Source organism: Microtus ochrogaster, assembly GCF_000317375.1.
Source record: "Microtus ochrogaster isolate Prairie Vole_2 chromosome 14 unlocalized genomic scaffold, MicOch1.0 chr14_random_2, whole genome shotgun sequence".
NCBI classification, from domain to species: domain Eukaryota; kingdom Metazoa; phylum Chordata; class Mammalia; order Rodentia; family Cricetidae; genus Microtus; species Microtus ochrogaster.
The window spans coordinates 2,840,774-2,858,346 of record NW_004949097.1 but is presented as its reverse complement, the minus strand read 5'-3'; the positions used below and the strand labels follow the sequence as shown (position 1 = coordinate 2,858,346).

General features: G+C 37.9%; 1 protein-coding gene and 1 pseudogene across 3 annotated transcripts in view; one reads left to right on the top strand and one right to left on the bottom strand.

Moving 5' to 3' along the window:
* Positions 1-17,573, bottom strand: part of Atf7ip (activating transcription factor 7 interacting protein) — an 82,080-nt gene that overhangs the window by 48,899 nt on the left and 15,608 nt on the right. Inside the window, exon 1 of one of the 3 annotated variants that reach the window (XM_026787905.1) lies at positions 9,235-9,484. The exons of the other annotated variants lie outside the window; for them this stretch is intronic. The gene's annotated coding sequence lies outside the window, so the exon portion shown is untranslated. Of the gene's footprint in view, positions 1-9,234; positions 9,485-17,573 lie in introns of those variants that run through there. 3 annotated transcript variants of the gene reach the window in all.
* On the top strand, positions 1,817-2,263 carry LOC101980659 (annotated as a pseudogene).

The window sequence follows — 17,573 nt, the reverse complement described above, 5'->3', positions numbered from 1 at the left end:
CAGCTATGAAAGAGGAACGTAAAGGCGCAGCATAAAGACAGCTCTCCAAGCGTGCATGTCTGAACGCTAGGATGGGGGTGGGAGGACAGAGAAGATAATCAAGAAAATTATAAGACGGGAAGAAAGAAAAGGTCAAAGTAGGACAAAACAAAAAGCAAAAAGAACACTTGAGTTTCACTTTGACTTAAGTTACAGCTGCTGAAATCAAAGGCGGCTAAAACATTAGGTCCTGTCAGAACAGGCACTTGTCTGATGTGTTTTTCTTTTTTTTTTCTTTCTTCTTTTTTTCTTTTTTTGTTTGTTTCTGATTTTGTTCTTGAGGTGATGGGAATCAAATACAAACCATTTTAAATAGTAAAAGTCCCATAAACAGATAGATAATAAAGATTAAACCCACCTTCTAATAACACAATGGCTAAATTTTAAAATGGAGTTTTATCTAGAATATAATAGCTCTTATTTTAAACAGTTTACATAAAATATAAATAAAGCTAAATTTTTCTTAATGTTGTATTCTTATTTGTTGGATATCCAAACTATCTAACTATACTTATATCTTAATAAAAAGGATTAAAATAAAATCTTGAACATTGTATCTACACTATTATCCTCATCACAAAAGCAAGCAGTATAAATTAACCTGTGAGCTACAACTAATTAGAGGGTTTTTCCTCACTCATGATCTAATTTTGTTAATAAGGCACTACTGATGGGAAAATGTCTTTGGTAAACCTAGATCATTAATATGACTTTAAATACAACCCTATTTCTATTTTCTTTCACTGTATTTAGAGCAGTTACATTTTTTACTTATACTTGGTCAGTTTTACTTTGAGAAAACCAAGAAAGCATGAAATCTCAAGCATTATTCAAAATAGCCAAACAATATCAATTCATATTTGTGAGGAACCTGCGTAATCAAGGTACCTTAAACAACCAATTGAACAACTAACAAACACCCTGGAAAGGCTCCTTGAGCTCCAAGGTCAGCAGGGATGAAATGCCACCTGTAGCTTCTCTCCTCCAAAGCTTCACTCATCCATCAACTGAGAACCAGACATACATACAGCAAAATCTCTGCTGAGCATACTTCCCATTCTAAAATTTTTCCCAGGAAAAAAAGTAAGAAGAATCTAATCTATTTATTGCTGGCAAATATTCCTTAAAAGTTGAGTATTATAGGTTGAGCTACTAGAGAAGAATTCATGGGGCTTCCTGCCTTCGTCTCTGCAGAGAGACAAGTGAACACCACTATAGCTGGCTCCATTAGTTATTATTGAACACTTTTTTGTTTGTTTGGTTTGGTTTGGTTTTTTGAGACAGGGTTTCTCTATGTAGCTGTCCTGGAACTCACTGTATAGACCAGGCTGGCCTCACACTCAAAAAGATCCCTCTGCCAAGTGCTGGGATTAAAGGCATATAAGCATATAAAATATAGTATAACAGGAAGTGTTATTATAACTGGATCATATATTCCAGGTGGGTGTATATGAAATACAGGCATGTAGTCTTTTTCTACATGCATGAACAGGCTGTAGGAGTAGTCCTCTAGCTTTCGTGTCTTTATTACAACATTTAATTCTAAACATCGAAAGACTGCAAGACTGAGAGATGGCTCAGCAGTTAAGAGCTCCCACCCACATCAGGCAACTCAGAGCATATCTGTAACTCCAGTTTCAGATGCTCCCACGCTCTGGACTAGCTTTTGACACCTCCCAGACTCACATGCACGCACACACACACAAACCAACAATCACAAAACGGGTATTTCTCATCTTTTAAGAGTCTATAGCTTCTTCCTCAGCGCTACCTGCAAGGTGGCTGCCATCTCCTTTGCTGCAGCATCATGGCTGCCCTCAGGCCTCTGGTGAAGCCCAAGATAGTCAAAAAGAGGACCAAGAAGTTCATCCGGCACCAGTCAGGCCGATATGTCAAGATTAAGCAAAACTGGAGGAAACCCAGAGGTATTGACAACAGGGCGCGGAGAAGATTCAAGGTCCAGATCCTGATGCCCAACATTGGTTTCGGGAGCAACAAGAAAACCAAGCACATGCTGCCTAGCGGCTTCTGGAAGTTTCTGGTCCACAACGTCAAGGAGCTGGAGGTGCTGCTGATGTGCAACAAGTCTTACTGTGCTGAGATTGCTCACAATGTTTCCTCCCAGAACCGAAAAGCCATCGTGGAAAGAGCAGCGCAGCTGGCCATCAGAGTCACCAATCCCAACGCCAGGCTGTGCAGCGAAGAGAATGAGTAGATGGCTTGCGTGCACGTTTTATTTGTGTTTAAATAAAACCACAAAAACTGCAAAAAAAAGAGACTATACTTTAGGGGGTGGAAGAAATGGCCTGGTGATTCTTGCAAGGACCTGAATTTGGTTCCCAGCACCTACATCTCTCAGCTCACAACTGCTGTTAACTCCAACTCCACAGGATCCAAAACCCTATTTTATGTTCCAAAAACACCCACAAGCATATACAAACACATATTCGCGTGCACCACACACACAAATAAAAATAATAAAAAGACATGAACTTATAAAGCCTTTATTGTCTTCATGGTAAGCTTAATTTTTATAAGCTAGATTTCTAAACACTGCATTTTAAAAAATTCTTTAAACCCTCAAATTCAAAGAGTATGACTTTCTTTCCAATCCCATTTTAAACTGCACTCTGCTCATAACCCTATTTATAATTCAGTCATAGACAAAGACTTCTCAAGTAGTTGCTAAGCAACAGCAGCATGCTCAGCTTGGGCCTATTGGAAATCTGGCTGTCTGCCACATTAAAGGATTTAACTGAGCCTAGAGCCTCCAGAATTTAAAAAAGAAGACAAGAAGGAGGAGGAGAAAAAAGAAAGAGGAAGGGAAGAGGAAGAGGTAGAAAAATGAGGAGGAATAGAGAAAGGGAAAAATCTCCCAATGACATACAGTAAAATCTACAAGCCAAAAGCACCTAGTGCCATATCCGGATATTTGTGAAAACTTACAGTCCTCAGAAGGTTTTACAATTCTTAAGCTCCTCTTCTAGTAAAAACAAAGCCACTGCAACAGCTCCGTAGCCCACTGAATACAGTCGTGAGAACAATGTATGGGACTGCCATGACATCAGGACGTCAGGGATTGGAGAAAACCAACCACATCCCTCACATTTCTGTATCTCTATATGCCTGGCTAACAACAAAGGGTAATGCTTCCACATTAAATTATGCTATTTTTTTGTTTGTTTGTTTTGTTTTGTTTTTCGAGACAGGGTTTCTCTGTAGCTTTGGAGCCTGTCCTGGAACTCCCTTGGTAGACCAGGCTGGCCTCGAACTCACAGAGATCTGCCTGTCTCTGCCTCCCAAGTGCTGGGATTACAGGAGTGCGCCACCACCGCCCGGTATTTTAAAACTGAAATAATTTAAATTTAGAAAATGCAATAAAAATCCAAAAAAAAAAAAATCACGAACCACAGCTGCCATTTCTTAATAAAACTGAGTGAGCATTGAGCACTTCACAACTCGTTCATTTATGCAAATTAACACTGATAAGAATAAAACTTAGCATTGTCAAGATCATTCCTTAAGCAAACAAAGATCATTTCAATCAGAAATCTTCACACTTAAACCAGCAGGAACGGTGTGATGCTACTTACTACTGTAGACACCCTAACCAAGTCAGTCTGTTCAAACACCTGTAGAATATACAGTAAGAAAAACATGTCCAAAACATCAAAGGAAAGGTATCTAAAAACATTTATATGGATTTAAAAATATGTGCAATATTAGAATTATGCAAGACATGACTCAATGTAGAAAATACATCGTCCTAAAAAATAAAAACTATCAAAAGAAATTCTAGTCAAAGCTTCACCGACATAATTTTTGTATCATAACAGAAATTTTAAGATTAATATCTAAAACAGAAGAAGTGGTTTATAAAGAATCAAAAAGTTTTCCCACCAAATACAAAAGCTTATGACAAAGTAGTAATTGTTTGAAAGTAACAGTGCAATAGAATGGTCCAAAGCATAAATAAATAAGGACACAGCTTCTTAAATGATTTAAGAATAACCAAGTTAGATTTGAGTACAACACCAAACAGACTATATGGAAAACAATGGACCATCCAATGATACAATGAAAATTAAGCAAATTCTTGAGGACCACTTAGAAAAAGGGAATAGCTACAAATGATTAAGGGGAAAATAAACAGAAAATTCAAATAATATTTCGATTTTACCGCTGCAAACTACTTCCAGTTAGCATTAATATACAGAAGTTATGCCATACACTGTTGGAAGAATTAATCAGGATCATTTATGAGATCAAATAGGCATTGACCCTGACCCTCTTATCTCATGGGGGGGGGGGGAGATCTGGCCTCTTTAGCTCAGGATGTGCCCAACTGTTTAAAAGAGGCAGATGACAGAATACACAGTTACACTGCAAACTAAGAAAATAGTTTTCAAAAATAAAGGAGCATCCAAGCTAACACTAGACAGGTTAGAAGAATGTAGTTGATATTTTTAAAGGTGTGATGAAACCTCTGAAAAGTTCTGTGTCAAAAAATGTCCAGTAGGAGGCTGGAGAGATAGCTCAGCTGTTAAGAGCACTGGCTGCTCTTCTAGAGGAGCAGGGTTCAATTCCAATTGCACACATGATGGCTAACAACTCTGCAATTCCCAACACGTTCTTCTCGGCCTCTACGGGCACTGCACACACACGGTGCAGACACACATGTAGGCACATACACACATTTAATAATTAAAAAAGAGTACAAATAAACTCAGGTCGGAGGGATGGCTCGCCAGTTTCGAGTACACACTATTTTTTCTGAGGACCTGAGTTTGGCCAGCTCACAACTGTATGCCAGCTCCACAAAGATTTGGTGCCTCTGGTCTCCAAAGGTACCTGTACTCAGGACCACACAACCCACACACAGACCATAATAAACATAACTAAAAATAGTAAAAATAAATGTTCTTAAAAGAAAGTTAATCCTAATCTTAGAAATTAAAAATGAGAGTCAAGTGAAATGATCTGGTTAATCAGCATCCAAAATTTCTGTTCCTTCTGCAAAGGACAACTCTTCAGGCTAGTAACTATGGGGGGCATGCACACTTGACAGTCATTTTCTAGAGTAGGGGGAGGCAGGGAAACATCAGGAAGGAAAAATAAAACAAAAAAACTCAGTGCTGAATAAATTAAGGACCACTGGATACTGAAAATCAAACAAGCAAAATAAAATGTTGGTACTCAGTATATCATAAGATTCCATAAGCCCAGTAAGCAAAGACTAAATAAAGGAGCAAACTGACATTCAGTTTGTCCTCAGCAATAGTGAATGCTAAAAGAAAACACTACTCTCAAAGTCCAAAGGGAAAGGGTTTTGTTTGCTTTTCCTGGTTAACAGCCTAAACTAGCAATTAACAAGGATAGAAAAATAAGGATGCTACTTCTAAGCAAAGTCTGAAAAACAGTGGGTCCTTATTAAAATATTACATCAAGATATCAGATAAAAGAAACAATTATCCAAACAAAAAATTAGCTCATAGACAAGATGAAAAATTGCAGATTCATCTTTCAAATAAATATTCAGAACTAAAATCCCAAAGTTCACAGCGGGGTGGGGGGCACAAACTATGTAGAAGAGATGAAGAAATTAGCAGGACAGAACACATCCCTCAGGGAAAAATATACACACACAGAGCTGAACTTCAAGTTCTTAAAAACATTTTTTAAAAAAAATCATCATATATGTATTCCACCAAGGAGACAAATCTTATAATAAAGCAATACAGAAGCTATGAAATTTAGGAACAAAAAATTACACATGCTAGCCAAATGCTGACACAAAATTAGAGGAACATATATAAACAAATGCTATGTGTATCATATTTTTAAAGTTTCAATGTGAAAATCAAGTAATGGAGTCAAGAGATTCACTCTAATGAGGGAAGGTGCAAGCCACTCCACACGCGCCTGTCAGACACATTAAATAATGTACTTCGAATCACGCAAAGCAACAGCACTCAGAAATTCAGAAGGAAACATCCACAAGCAGAAATATACACACTTCATAAATCTATAGATGCAATAAAAATAGTGAATCTATTAACAACCTAGAATGCTAGAGAAATATATAGAATCGCATACCAATAGAGCCAAAATGTAAAACTCTTACAAATACAGCAAAAAATTACGAATGTACCAAATTTATAACAAATATAAAGTGACCTCACATGTGGTAATAAGATTTTCATAAATTCAATAGCAAAAACCCACACATAATAAAATTATATATTTCAGCAGAATAAGAGAAAGATTATCTCTATAAATTAAAAAAAAACTTGGATTAAGAGGGCAATTTATAAAAAATAACAGCAAAGCACTAACCGAATGCATCCTAAGTAATTCTAATAAACTAGTCCTTTAAAACTTGATGTTCTTGGGCACTCAGAAGGCAGAGGCAGGCTGGTCTGAGTTCAAGGCCAGCATGCTCTAGAGTGAGCTCCAGCCAGGGCTTATGCAGAGGGACCTAGTCTCTAACTGAATAAATAAGTTAGTGAATGGCTCTATATATCAGTAAGCTTAATAAAAGATTCTATGTCACTAGTTAACAAGGTCAGTTTCTTTTTTAAACAAAGGTTAGCCATAATTGTACTAGTTCAAAAATGTTAGTGCATTTAATTGCACTAACCAAAAAAACATTAATAAAGACAGAAAGATATACTGTCAACTTAATACAGCAAAAGCTGAAATCATGAAAAAACTCAAATATGGCTGACAAATAATGAAAAGATAAAAGGAAAATTTAGTAAGCAAGACTCAGAAAGAGCACTAAAATAACAGAAATGTGAAAGACAGAAATATAAGAAAACTTACTTGTCTCAAATATTCGAGTAACTTATAGATCACCAATGGAGCACCAAGAAAGACTGAATAGTTTGGATTTATTATAAACCCTGGGCTGGTAAGAATGTATCAGCGGACAAAGGCTTTTCACATTTAATGACCTGAGTTCAATCTCCCAAACCCACATAAGTGAAAGTGGAAGGAAAACACTTGACTCTCAAAAGTCCACAAACAAATAAATAAACATAAAAAAAAAAAAGCTGGGTGGTGGGGTGGCGCACACACGCCTTTAATCCTAGCACCTGGGAGGCAGAGGCAGGCAGCTTTCTATGAGTTGGAGGCCAGCCTGGTCTACAGAAAGTTCTAGGAAAGTCAAGTTTTACAAGAAACCTAAGTAAAAAAACAAACAAACGAATGAATGAATAAACTTAAAACCGTCAACAGTACAGAATGGCTACTAAACAGAGCTAGACCACAGACCAGAGACAGAAAGTCACGGAGAAGGGGTACATTTTTAGGGTAGTAGGTTTATCTGAACATCAGTGACAATCTTTTAATACCTATAAAATCAAATTCAGGATGCCCATTCTAAAGAATGATCTAGAACATGTTGTATGAGGAAAAGTTGTGGAAAATAAACACTACATACAGCCTAGGAAATACAACGTCCATCAGTGGCTTCAGGAATACATAGCATAGGGTAGAGAGACAACAGGCGCCAGCTCTGTCTCAAAAGTCCATTAGCCTGAGCATGCAGGATCATACAGGACTAACAAGGAACTGCTCTCTCACCCTCTGGCCACTAGAATGTCAATGCAGAAACAAGAGGATTCCCTGCCAGGAAGTTGTTCCTGGGCAGAAAGCAAAGTCCCAACTACTCCAGGGTGGCTGCTTAGTTCACTTCCAACTTCTGTGCTTCTACAGTAAACTAAACAATTTTATTTAAAGCAAACAAAACAAAAACTCTTTTATCCCCCAAAGTTTGCTTGGTTTTGGTTTGGCTTTTTTTCATTCAAGGTCTCACTCCAGGCTGGCTTGAAACTCTGGAGTTCAGTAACTTTCTTCTTTTCCTATATATAAATACTAGCCCATTAACGACCTTTCTAGTCCAACATTTCCTTCAAATGTTATGGCTCAAAATACATGGGAACATTTCCTAAATGTTTCAGATGTCTGTGTGCCTCACACCAATAAAATTATCTAATCTCAAAAATCACTAAAAATTGTTTTCTATTATCATTGTAATCATGACTGAGTTACAACATACAAACATAAATTTCTGTATTAAAAATATTAATAAGCAAAACATTCAAAAGGCAACAGTTAACTTTCCACACTTGTGAAACATGGCTATACTCTATCATAGCTAGCTCTTTAAATACATAATATAGTACTATTGACCAGTTACCTTTCAGAAGCTAGAATTGCAAAACCCCACCTAGTAACATTCTAAAGCTGCAGGGAAAGCCTAGTGTTTATCTTCTAGAGAGGAAGACAGAGAAGAGAATGGCCCACTGTGGTTTCTTCCTCTATTTCCTTTAGCTGGCATCACTACTTTGCACTTCATCCTCCTTATACCTATTCCCAAAACTGACATCAATTTGAAATATCAAATATCTGACCATGACATTAATAATCACACATATGTGCATTTCTTCATCTTTCTATCTTTATAGTAATTATAGAAAGCATCTATTATACACACTTGTTTTTATTTTCATGGGAAGTAGTGTTTCAAGCATACAACACAAGAATAACAATGCCTGTATTCTACTGGCCAACCTCCAAAATAAAGTAGTAGATGTACTGGAATTCCTATGTTAAATGCACGTTAAAAACTGTGATAAATTGAAATATTTGGAAAAGAAATGATTACAAATATGGAATGAAAACTTTGACCCTACTATTTTCTATAAACACCCTATTCTTTAACACATCAGGAAATCAATGTGAATGAGCAGAGGCAGTCTGCTCTACAGTGCCATGTTACCGTGCATTAGACTTTACAGTGAGCTAAGGGAAGGGAATGCCCTCTCTTCACACACCACCTAGTGCTGGTTTAACTGAGAACAAGGTAACCGGCGATAATGAAGAAAGATCTAAAACTGATGCATATGCAGTATAAATAGATTATATGCATGAGCAATAGCCACATGAAGCTAGCTTCATTATTAGTTTATTTCAATTCAAATGTGAAGGAATTTAAGGATGGAAATGACATCTCTTTAAAAGAACAAATCCAAATATGTCTCTCAAAAACCTTCTGAATATTAACATTAGCAATCTACTAATCCTGTTATTACTACAGCTGAAAACAACAAAACTCTGCCTAAAGGCAAAGAGACCGATACAGTACCTGGGGTGCAGAGGTGGCACAGAAAAGGAACCTGAATCTCTTACCTGAGGGCAGCTTGATACTGTCAAAAGATTTCCTCTTCATTTAAGCCACTGTAAACTTTAAAATCTAATGAGACTTCTAGGGTTAGCCCTGAGTCTAAATGTATTTGATTCATACTCATAAAAACAATCAGGAGTACAATACAATACAGTTGGCTACAGATTATGATTCCTTTTGGTGTTTCACATCTGCTGTGCAGTTTCTGCAGCAAACAGTCCCGTTAGCCAAGAGCCAAAAACTGTCAATCTATTAGTGATGCGCTCAGAACACAGACAGGAGTTCATCTTCAAAATGACTGTTTCCAGTGAAAAAGCCTAGAATCCAAATTCTTTGTGCTGTTTTTCCATGCTGTCAACTGTGGGTCTGCAGCAACTGCGGGCACTTAGGTACCTCCCACCTATCATCAAAGGCATCAGGAGGCACAGTCTCTAGAAGCAATATTTACAGGTTAAAAAGCTCACAGCTGCTCTTGTACCCGTGTTCACTATCGACTTTGGAGATGTCATTACTGTAACACTAATGCTTCAACTCTATTCTATCAGCCCAAACACCAAATTCTCACACATTCCAAAGAGCAAGTCCATGACACATATTACTCGCTGCCACTGCACACCAGACTGCAGTTCCAGCTAGCTGGCGCCAGGAAGAACAATTTACATAAAGCAGCCCTATCTTCAAGAGCAAACTAAAGGAGAGTACTGGTGAGAAAACCCTCCCCATTCCTTCTCCAACAGGCACTGACTGGTTCTAGAAGACGTCTAGCTAGCCACAAAAAGAATTCAATTCCAAGGAATAAAACAAAAACAACTTCTAACTTTTATATAATTTAAATTCAACTCCTGTCACAAGAAACAATTTAATCCCCAAAGATTTTTTTAAAAAATACCTTAGCTTACTTGTTTCACGGAATAAAATTTAGTATTTGTTAATTTGGCAATCATTAAAACTGTAAATTATAACTACAAGCTATCTTCACTCTAATTACAACTATTTTTCAAATTTTATTGAGTAAATATAAATTTCATTAAGCAAACTTTGACAAAATAAGATGCACATACTCAGGAACCATTATCATGACAGTCAAACAATTCAACATACTTACTGACACCACCTAACATCACTAAAGCGTGTTCTTCCTCAACACAAGGATGCAGTCGGTTCCGAATGTCAGTACCAAATTCCTCTCAAATGATTGCTGACGCGCCATTTCAATTAGCTAGCCCCTGTGAGCAAGCATCAAGTCACAGCCAACAGATGTGGATGCCTCTGCTTAAATTGTTTTAAGCTAATTTATGATTTACTGATACAAACTCTACTTTTTATCCCCACTTAATTTTAAAAGTGCAAATTACCTAAACTATAGTCAAATCCAAAAACTAGTGCCACATTTCTTTTGTGTGTTTGGGGTTTTTTTTGTTGTTGTTGTTTGAGACAGGGTTCCTCTGTGTAACAGCCCTGGCTGTCCTGGAACTCGCTCTGTAGACCAGAGCTGGCCTCGAACTCACAGATCCACCTGCCTCCGCCTAGCTAATAATAAAAACCAAATAAAATAAATAAATAAAAATAAAAAGTACTTAAAATGCTAAGATATTTTCTCAAAATGTTACTATTTTTAGATTTGTTTTTATTATTTTAGATTACTTGTATGTATGTGTGTATGTTTACATATAGATATGTCCATGTAAATGCTAGACAAAAAAGAAAGAAAAAAAAAAAAAGAACCACAGAGACCTGAGGTGCCAGATCTCTGGAACTGATGCTGAAGGCAGTTGTGAGCCACCTGAAGTGGATGTTGGGAACTAAACTCCTGTCCTCTGCAGGAGCTGTAAGCTCTCCTAACCAATTAGCCATCGTCTAAGTCCTGTTCTATAATTTTAATCTTATTTCTAACTTAAGTTACCCTTCCTATAATAATGAGACTCTATATGAATATGCAGATAACTATAGACGTTACCTGGGAGAGACAATAACCAAAAGGAAATTCTTCTCAGACAATTAATTGCGCTGTCCTCTGGAGAGCTGTCCACCCTGCCCAGTCCACCCCAGCAGATAAATTAAGAAACAGCAAAAACAATGCAACTTCAGAATTAACCACACACTTAATACTAGGTGGGAATGATGGGGGTGGGGCAGCACAGATCTAAACAGAAGTACCACATTCATCATAAAGCCTCAAGAACTGAAGACGTGGGGCTGGAGAGATGGCTCAGTGGTTAAGAGCATTGCCTGCTCTTCCAAAGGTCCTGAGTTCAATTCCCAGAACCACATGGTGGCTCACAACCATCTGTAAAGAGGTCTGGCGACCTCTTCTGGCCTTCAGGCATACAGACAGAATATTGTATACATAATAAATAAATAAACAAACAAACAAACAAACAAACAAACAAATAAATAGAGCTGAAGATGTTAGAAGTCATCCAGGTTTCTAGTGTCTTAACACCGTTCTATTGCTATGAAGAGACATCATGACCAAAGAAACTCCTATTTACTAATTATCTGCATGAGCGTTAGACTTAGTTCCGTTGCTTCCTTGTGCTCTTTTTCTCCTCAAACTGTACATTCTGTATATTTCTTTGTCCAGCTTGCTCCATTTCATAATAGATCTGCATTAGGATGGCCACTAACAATCACACAACCCAGTCAATATTAAATTATCTTGAAATCCCCTCTGTGAAGGCCATTAATTCAAAACTCTTCAATTGAGCCTCAGGCAGATTTTTCAAACAAGGGCGGAAAGCAGTCACATTCTTGGCCAAAATATCACAAGAAACAGTCTCTTCCCCATCTGAAAGCTCTGGAGTTGGGCATCATAATCTAGACTGCTCTCAGCACCACTGTCTTCCATGCTCCTCCTAGCATGGCCCATTAAATCCCACTTAAAGTTCAACTGCTTTCCTAATCTAAAGTCCCAAAGTCTTCCATATTCCTCCCACAAGGATCATGGTCAGGCCTGTAACAGCAATACCAACTGGTACCCCGGTACCAACTTCTGTCTTAGTCACTGTTCTACTGCTGTGAAGAGAGAGACTAAACCAACTCTTACAAAAGAAAGGAATTTAATTGTGGGCTTATTTAGAGCTTCAGAAGTTTAGTCTATTAGCATCATGGTGGGAAGCATAGCAAAAGGCAGACAGGCATAGTGCTAGAGAAGTAGCTGAGAGCTACATCCTGATTCACAGGCAGAGAGAGACTAGGCTTGGCAGGGGCTTTTGAAATTTCAAAGCCCACTCACTTCATGACACTCTTCCTCCAAAGCAACACTTATTCTTTCAAATAATTCCACTCCCTGGTGGCTAAAAATTCAAATATATGAATTTATAGAGGCCTTTCTTTTTTTTGTTTTTCGGTTTTTCAAGACAGGGTTTCTCTGTAGCTTTGGAGCCTGTCCTGGAACTAGCTCTTGTAGACCAGGCTGGCCTCAGAACTCACAGGCCTGCCTCTGCCTCCGAGTGCTGGGATTAAAGGTGTGCGCCACCACCGCCAGGCTAGAGGCCATTCTTATTCAAAGTACCACATTTATTTGGGTCCAGGCTGGCCTGAAACCTTGAATCAGAGGTTCTCAACCTGTGTGTCATGACCCCTTTAGGGATGGATCAGCCCTTTCACAGGGATCCACAAATATCTACAACTCATAACTAGCAAAATTACAGCTATCAAGTAGCAATAAAAATAATTTGTGGTTGGAAGTCACTGCAACATAAGAGACTGTATTAAGGGGTCACAGCCTCAGAAAGGTTGAAAACCACTAGGCTAGATCCTCCTGCCTCAGCTGTCCAAGGGCTGGAAATCAGGTGTAACTGACTTCACTTTCAGTCTCTAATTAGGAGTCTCCTTTTCCTCTTCTCACTTGGTTAAGCATCTAACTTTGAGTTTGGTCCAGCAAAAACATGATGTAAATAATAAGCAGTAAAACATTATTTTAGTATCAAATGAGATAATCAGTTGTAGGAAATTAATCAAAAACAGCTCAAAACTCCTGCTACTGGAAGTGCCAAAAATAAGGATAGTTATCTAACTCATAGCTTCTTAAGCCAATAGCAGCAGAGAACTAACATTTTATTTAGAATACACTAGCATGAAAGTATTTTTGTAATGTACAATGAAAAGAATTGCTTGAAAAGTAAAAGACATAAAAATAAAATGAACATAAATCACTTTTTATGCAACTAATAAAAATCAGTTGCATAAAACTTATCAAATTGATAAAAAAAAATATCTAGACTCTCTCACAGCTTTTATGCCATGGGGAACCAAGACTTGGCTCTGTAACAAACAGTTCCTCCACGGGGCACTCACCTAGTCTACACGCAAAGGCAGTTTCTTGCTTGACAATTTTTAAGACAGAGTCTGGTTAAGTTGTCTAAGCTGGCCTCTAACTTAGAATCCTCTTACTCCAGAGAGCTAACGTGTACTTTCTGATCCTTTAATCATCTCTACTGGTCCAAGAATGGCAAAAGAGATAGAATAATCAAGTGAACAGTAAGTAGCACCAGCAGAAATCTCCTTTCCTGATATTTGTGCAAGTGCTTCCCGCTGTGATGCATGAACTTGCGCATCCTACAGAGAAACACCACACCAGTCACAATCCTTCACCAGCTGCCTCTGACTTACCTCAGAGGGGACAACAAACACCACCATCAGGCAAACTCAGAACTCTGCAGATAACCCTCAGGTTAATTTCCTCCTCTTTAAATTTGTATATTTGCGGTAGTCAACTGACGCAGTTCTTCATAGTTCCAATTATAAACTATTATGAATCAGTAACAAAAACAAAAGAAACAAAAGCCCACTTTGTGAACGTTCACCTGAACTATTGAGGCTATCCAAATAGAGGTTCTGCTTTCTCCCACACATCTTTGGGCAGTGTGGGAATAGAGAAAACCAGGGGAGTCTGTCTCCTGGACAAGTCAGCCACCTTTTCATTCTTTAATAGTTTCACTTTTACCTTGAAATCTACTTCCAAAATGGAGTATTTTCCTTGGAGTTCCTTATTTCATGAATGTCAAGAAGCTGCTAGGCACGGTGGCATATTCCTGCAATCACAGCTTTCAGGAGGTTGAGGCAGGAAGAGGTTAGGCCAGCCTGGGAAAAAAAAAAAATGGACTGACACTCTGGAAAACGTGTCTTCAAATGCTCGCTGGCCACAATGGTAATTCACCAGTCCATACACCATCAAAGCAATTTTTCACATCTGACATGGTGCAGGTAACGAATGGAAAGAGGAATTTCTGAAGCTAACTTTATATTGGCTTCCAATATTATCTATGCAAGAAAAGTATTTAATCAGAAAGTATCTTCAGCTAAGAAAACTTCCTATTAAAAATTCATTAGGTGTTAAAATTGTGTTCAATTTTGTTAGAAACCTTTGACAAAATGTTACTTTACTTACATCAGCAATTTAATTTTTTATTATATACCCCCCTCAGGATTGGCTGAAACCAATGGTGTCTCTAACAATGACGCTATTAACGGAAGTAAACCTCAGGGTCCTTTGGACATTTCCAGTTGAGCACTTACTTCAATCTTCTCACTTTGAATCCTAGGCTGACATCAATAAGTCTCTCTATTAGGCCCCACAGTACTCTAACATGGGGGGGGGATAGAAGAGATAACTCAGCAGTTAAAAGTACTGACTGCTCTTCCAGAGGACCCAGGTTCAATTCCTGGCACACACACTAGCTAACAACCATCTTTAACTCCAGGTTCAGGGGAAACAATGTTTTTTCCTGGCATTTGTAGGCACTGCACACATATGTGATGTGTAGACATACATGCAGGCAAAACACTCATATACATAAAATAAAAATAAACCTCAAAAAAATTTAATTAGAAAAAAATGCTAACAAAGGTACCACATCTCGTAAAGAATACACTTACTTCACATATGTTAGGTCTCCCTAGGTTAAGTACACTAGACTAGATTTTATTTATGTTTATTTTCTTCTGGTTTAGAAACTGTATGTTAGATATTGAGGCTATCAACACTCCCACTAATTGAGTACAAAGGGGATTCTAAGTGAACTGGCGAGGAGCCTAACAGTAAAGAGGATGAACCGTCTGAGACTTAGCTACTCAGACGACATTACCAAAAAGAAATACAGGAATACCACTGCCCCAGCTAAGATCTAAGAGGCGAGATATGGGTTTTTAATAAAGTTTATGTTAGATGTTAACTAAAAAACTGACTGACAGTAGTTAAAGGATAAAGATCAGTCTAGCAGCTGTCAGTCTGTGGCACTGAACGAGAACTAAGGCCCTCCCCGCTCCTCCTCTGTTCCAGAAGCACAGGAAGCACTTGGCCATGAATTTGAGTCAATTCTTGGAGAAGCTGTTTTTCTTAAGACATATCTGCAAGACTCAGCCAGACTACAACTGCAGCGTTTGCCCTACACTTACAATTCCGTGACAACAACACTCGAGTCAGGCGTTACTTAGGAATGTATTGCAGCACGAATTATATGAGAAATTCCCCATCCTTTCCCAAAATACTCTGATCTAGTCACACATGATGAGTATGTGACATCTGAGAAGTGATAAACTGAAGAAACAGAATGAATCAGTATCAGAAAACAGAAGCCAAAGAAGGATTCATATTTAAGTGTGGAATCTTAAATCAATGCACTTTCCGCAATCCCAACATTTCCTTAGGAGACTTACGCTGTTTTTAAATAGGTTATGGAAGGGGATAAACAATAGAGAGGGGAAAGAGAACGGACAACAAATGGTCTCAAGAATTCAGTTCCCAGCCAGCTGGTGGTGGTGCACACCTTTAATTCCAGTGCTTGGGAGGCAGAGGCAGGTGGATCTCTGTGAGCTTGAGGCCAGCCTGGTCTACAGGGCGAGAACAGTTCCAGAACAGTCAGGGCTACACACAGAGAGCCAGGGCTACACAGAGAAATCCTGTCTTGAAAAACCAAAAATAGAATTCAGTTCCCAGAATTTATATCATGCCCATATATATCCAGCATAATGTCTAACCTCTAATTCACAGAAAATTTGAAAACTGCCACCAACCCAAAATAATCCAAGGCCTAGTTTAAGTTTATAAACTTTAAAACTGGAAAACGGCAATGAAAAAGTTAGCACTGATAGCCTAAGTACCAGGAGTTTAGAACTTCCCCATGCGTAACTGGTAAGTATGAGAGGCAATTCTATTCTCAGCAACAGAAGGCAAAAAACGTGAATGCCAACATAAACTGCTCAATAATTTCAACCTAGTCAGTTTCCCTCCACACTAAACACCAAGGGGCTATCTTATGTAATTTTTTCAAACCTACATATTTCAATACTATTATTTCCTCTCTCCCCATGCTTCCACCAAGACACTGAAGTGCTCAACATGGAAAGGGAGAAGGGAGAGCGGCAGAAGTCATGACCTTTCAGAAAGACAGCAGACTCCCACCCCCACCAACTCTTCCTGTTTCCGTTTTTGGGGCAAGGAACATGACTGGATGATTTATAACATTATCATTCAAATTATGATGAGTCATCATTTTACTTGAGATTAATTACACAAAAAAACCTACCTATTTTATTTAAAAATGAATATAACCAAGAGGAGGTATAAATTTAAGTTTGTAACAGGGCAGAAATTTTCAACTATTAAGCATCAGATCTAATGTTCTAATATAAACCTTTAAGAAAACTGAAAAAGAAAAAAAGTAGATGCATTCAAGGATAAATTCAAACAGAATCCCAAAGCTTTAGAGGCTGAGCTCTACAAACATGTGAACCAGATCTGGACACTCAGCTTCTAAAAGTCAGGTGACCTCATTTCAAAGTTGTATTATAAATAGCTTATTTATCAAATACAACTATGATAAGTAAATTTTATAAATCTATACTATACAATAAAACTTTATGTATAGCCTTAATGTGTCAGGACCTTCCTTAAAAATTTAATTTAGCGAAATTTTAATTTGTTCTTTTAAAAGAGCCAGACATGGTGATACCTGCCTACAATTCTGAAAGACTGAAACAGGATTGCAAGTTTAAGGCCAACCCAATCTACAGAACAAATGTTCAAAGGTCAGCTTATACCACATGAGACTCTTATTTTTAAAAAAAGTAAAGGGGGGGGGGTCAAAAATTTACAAAAATAGAAAATAAGTTTCTCTATTCAGAATATTCACAGTAATTGTTCTCTGTTATATTATTCAAGAATATATTTAAATATTCTATTGACACAGCTACAGGAGTATATACTATATCACTCAGAAAATAACTTAGCAACTACTACAACTTAAACACAGCTTAAAACGTAACTGTTCTTCTCCCCAAATTATGTGACTAAATTCCATCTACTCTTTGGGGAATACATGGCGGGATGGATGTCTATGAA